This window comes from Theropithecus gelada, chromosome 18 (assembly GCF_003255815.1).
Source record: "Theropithecus gelada isolate Dixy chromosome 18, Tgel_1.0, whole genome shotgun sequence".
NCBI lineage: Eukaryota > Metazoa > Chordata > Mammalia > Primates > Cercopithecidae > Theropithecus > Theropithecus gelada.
Genome location: NC_037686.1, coordinates 1,578,202 through 1,583,581, shown reverse-complemented (window position 1 = coordinate 1,583,581; position 5,380 = coordinate 1,578,202).

The window sequence follows — 5,380 nt, the reverse complement described above, 5'->3', positions numbered from 1 at the left end:
CTCGCCCGGCTAGTTTTTTTGTGTTTTTTAGTAGAGACGAGGTTTCACTGTGTTAGCCAGGATGGTCTCGATCTCCTGACCTCGTGATCCGCCCGTCTCGGCCTCCCAAAGTGCTGGGATTACAGGCTTGAGCCACCGCGCCCGGCCAGAAATTTTTATTTAACACACATTTAACAATATTTCAATTGGGCTTTGAGTGGGAGGTGCTTCATTTGCCATTAACGTTGGAAGTGAATATATATGATTTTAAAAGTAATGTGTATTTCTTTTAAAATATGGTGACTAGTTCAGACCTTCCACAAAATTCTTCCTATGCCATTAACCTGTGATAGAAAAAGTTTAAAGCTGGACATCTTTCTCCTCGTCCAAGACACTGAGCCAGCAGAAGTATAACGACCTATTGAGTTTTAGTTTAATTATATAATAAATGACCAGGAAAATGTATATTTAAAGAAGAGTGCATACATTTTGTAGTTAGACCCTGCTTTGAGGTATCTAGGGAAGAAAAGTGATTTGAGTTGCTTAGAAGAGGTGAGGAGAATAGTCAGGGGTACAGTAGTTGGCATTGTTGTTCATGATATTTAGTTCATTTTTCTTTAACACATACTGGTGTAAAAGATGCTGATTTGGGGGTAATTTTCTCCCCCGCCCTCATTCTGTCTATCCTGAAAAATCATATTTAAATAAATTTAATGTACAAAATTTGGTACTTAACAAGTTGACATGCATTAGACAGTTTCTCCCTCTCCCCAAGGATAGCTTTCTAATTCCATAGTGGAGGCCAATAGTTAGATTTTGATCTGTTGACTTTGCTTTTATATACAGAAAGTTAGGAAGAACTCATCTGCAAATTGTCCAATAAGTAGTGTCTATAGGTTACAAAGACATTTGTCCTGTAGTTCAGGATGTTTGGTAGCAGTTGCCTGGATATCTGTGTTGAGAAGAATGTTGGATCTTTTCTGGACTCTGCAGAGAAATGTGATGAGTAATGTCTGCCCTGAGCACGTTAGATAGCACTTGAGCTAAGCACAGATCATTATGCCAATGGTGGTGGTGGTTCTCGAAATTATTGTTATTAGCTACTACTTTCTCAGAATTTATTTAGGTTATTATTTTTTTACCATAAATGTATCTGTGAGACTGTGACATTTTTATGGAAAATATATAGCTGAATAAATTACTACATTTTTATTTTGTGTAGGCCTTTTTTAAAAACTAGAATTATTTTATGCTTTTACCCACTCTTTAGGTTTTAATTTAGTCACCTTGCACACTTACTATAGGTACAATATTTACTACCTTTAACAAAGGGATGGAATGTGATCTTTCTTGTGTTTCAAACATTCTGTTTTCTTATAGACTTAGTTTTGATATTTTTCAGACTATAATCATGGCTTAGATACTTGAGTTCCAGATCTGCCTGTGTTGCTCTTGGTTGTAATTAACAGTGCTGTTTGGTGTTCTGGGGCACAAATCATAGGGATGCTCAATGTCACACATTTCCTTGTTTGTATATTCCCTTGATCAATGCCATCAACAGCATAAGGAATAGAGCCTTTACCATAAGCTCATATTCATATTTTTCTTAAACAATGTGTGTGTGTGTGTCTGTGTGCATGTGCATGTGTAGGTGTGTGTTAATTTCTCACCTTTTATACCATAATTCAAAATCTAGGTGACATGTTCCAATAGCTGATAAGCATTTCATAGTGTAGTAGGTCAGGTTTACCATGTAATGCCTTTGATAATGCCTTCTTTTGTAAATACGTGAGAGAAGTTTTAGTGGAGTCCTGCTGAGGAAGTAGATCAACAGGGGGCAAGTAGTTTGAGCCTTCGAGCCAGAGAGAGAATTTGGTAAGTTTTTAGACAGGTTACCGACTGCCCTTTAGAAGTTCTGTAACTCCTTTCAGCTGGGCCTTGTATTTCATGTATGAGAGGACTACATTATCATAATCCATTTTTTGTTATGTTGTCTATCAGCAGCTCTTATAAGGCTGCTTTCTGAAGGGTATTCCCCATTTACTTGCTGTAATTCACCTTCTTTATTTCTTTAATCATAAAATTGATGTTTTGCAACCAGAGGCATTATATGTAAGTTGTTTATGGAGGTGCTACAGGGAAGAAAATTAGTGGTAAAATTAAGAACAAAACAATGGCGGTGGAAGGAAATTCATGAATAGACACCGCCTCAGTGCCATAGGAAGATGTGCTCAAGAAGCGTGTTAGACCCAAAGATCCTGGAAGAATGTCAGGCTCATGATAATTATAATTATGATATGTCTGTGGCTGACACTGAAAAGTGCTCATGACACACTAACAAGTTTTTATTTAAGTGATTCTATTTGGTAGAAAATATCCAGGTTTACCCTAACATGTAAGAAAGGTGTTATCTTAAAATGTGTCTACCTAATAAATGGTGATTCCTCAGGCAGTCCTCAAACTGAAATCAGTGGAAATGTGTAAAGTTGTTGATGCACTCATGTTACCATCTGAGTCTTAAAACATTTGATATATTTTTTATTTAAACGATTTTACACACCTGAAAAGATAATGCAAATAGGATTACTTTTGCAAATTGTTAATACCTTACAAAATTTCTTAGGAATTTTTTATTTTATTTTTTTTTTTTTTTTTTTTTTTTGGGACACAGTCTTGCTCTGTCCCCTAGGCTAGAGTGCAGGGGCACGATCTCGGCTCACTGCAAGCTCCGCCTCCCGGGTTCACGCCATTCTCCTGCCTCAGCCTCCTGAGTAGCTGGGACTACAGGCACCGGCCACCACACCCGGCTGTTTTTTTTTTGTTGTTTTTTTGGTTTTGGGGGGTTTTTTTTGTTTTGGGGTGGTTTTTTTTGTATTTTTAGTAGAGACGGGATTTCACCATGTTAGCCAGGATGGTCTCAGTCTCCTGACCTCGTGATCCTCCCGCCTCGGCCTCCCAAAGTGCTGGCATTAGAGGCATGAGCCACCACCCCGGCCCCTAAATTTTTAAACATCCTTTTTTATTCAAGGGGAAAAATTCCAGCCTATCGCATTCTCTCATATAATATGCCATTTTCCTTAACAGTTCCTTTTATAAATTTTTATTTTGTGAGTATATAGTAGGTATATACACTTACTTAGTACATGACATATTTTGGTACAGGCATGTAATGCTTAATAATCAGCATGGAGAATGGGGTATCCATCTTCTCAAGCATTCATCCTTTGTGTTACAAACCATCCAATTATAGTCTTATAGTTCTTTTAAAATGTGCAATTAATATCACCCTGTGGTGCTACCAAACACTAGGTCTTATTCATGCTTTCTATTTTTTGTACCCATTAACCAATTTCCATCTCCACCTCCTTGCCACTACCCTTCCCAGCCTCTGGCAACCATCCTTCTACTCTCTATCTCCACAAGTTTAATCTTTTTGAATTTTAGATCCCACAAAGAAGTGAGAACATACAATGTTTTTCTTTGCCTGGCCTATTCCAGTTAACATAATGACCTCCAGTTCCATCCATGTTGTTGCAAATGACAGGATCTCACTCTCTTCTGTGGCTGAATATACACAACTCCATTGTGTATATGTACCACATGTTTTTTATCCATTCCTCTGTTGATGGACACTTAGGTTGCTTCCAAATTTTGACTACTGTGAACAGTGCTGCAACAAACATGGGAATGCAGACGTCTCTGATATTCTAATGTCCTTTCTTTGGGGAATATACCTAGCAATGGGATTGCTGGATCATATGGTAGATCTAGCTTTTTGAGGAACCTCCCAACTGTGCTCCATGGTAGTTTTATTATGTTTCCACCAACAGTGTACAGGGTTCCCTTTTCTCCATATCCTCAGCAGCATTTATTATTGCCTGTCCTTTGGATAAAAGCCATTTTAACCGGGGTGAGATGATATCTCACCGTACTTTTGAATTGCATTTCTCTGACGATCAGTGATGTTGAACATTTTTCCTATGCCTGTTTGGCATTTCTGTGTCTTCTTTTCAGAAATGTCTGTTCAAATCTTCTGCCTATTTTTACGTTGGATTATTCATGTTTTTTGAGCTCGGTATATACTCTGGTTATTAATGTCTTGTCAAATGGGTAGCTGGCAGATATTTTCTCCCATTCTGTCAGTTGTCTGGTCACTTTGTTGTCTCCTTTGTTGTGCAGAAGCTTTCTGACTTGTTGCCAGCCTATTTGTTCATGTTTGCTTTGGTTACCTGTGCTTGTGGGGCATTGATCAAAAAAATCCTTGCCCAATCCGATGTCCTAGAGAGTTTCCCTGTGTTCTTGTAGTAGTTTCACAGTTTGAGGTCTTAGATTTATGTCTAATCCATTTTGATTTGATTTTTGTATATGGCAAGTGACAGGGGTCTACTTTCATGCTTCTGCATATCAACATCTACTTTTCCAAAACCATTCATTGAAGAGACTGTCTTTTTCCTCAGTGTGTTCTTAGCACCTTTGTTGAAAATAAGTTTACTGTAGGTGTGTGGATTTGTTTCCGGGTTCTTTATTCTGTTGCATTGGTCTGTGTGTCTGTTTTTATGCCAGTACCATTCTCTCGGTTATTATATCTCTGTAGCATAGTTTGAGGTCAGGAAATGTGATTCTTCCAGTTTTGTTCTGTTTACATAGGATAGCTTTGGCTATTCCGGGTCTTTTGTGGCTCCATGTAAATTTTAGAATTTTTTTTGTTTTTCTGTGAAGAATGCCATTGGTATTTTGATAGGGATTGCATTGAATCTGTAGATTGCTTTGGGTAGTGTGGATATTTTAACAACATTGACTCTTCCAATTCAAGAACATTAAATATGTTTCCATTTTTTGTGTTATCTTCTTATCAGTGTTTTATAGTTTTCATTATAGAGATCTTTCACTTCTGTGGTTAACACTTAGGTATGTAAGTTTATTTGTGGCTATTGAAAATGAGATTACCTTTTTGGTTTCTTTTTCAGATTGTTTGCTGTCAGCATATAAAAATGCTATGGAGTTTTGTATATTGATTTTGCACCCTGCAACTTAAATCAATTTGTTTGTCAGTTCTAATAGGTTTTTGTTTTTATGTGAAGTCTTTAGGTTTTTCCAAAGACAAGATTATATCATCTACAAATAAGGATAATTTGACTTCTTCCTTTCCAATTTGGATGCACTTTATTTCTTTCTTTAGTCTAATTGTTCTAGCCAGAACTTCCAGTAATATTTTGAATAACTGTTGTGAAAGTAGGCATCTCTGCCATGTTCCACATCTTAGAGGGAAGGCTTTCAGTTTGTCTTCATTCAGTATGATACTAACTGTGAGTCTGTTATACATGGTTTTTATTATGTTGATGTAGGTTCCTTTTATACCTGGTTCTTTCAGGGTTTTTCTCATGAAGGGATGCTGAAGGGA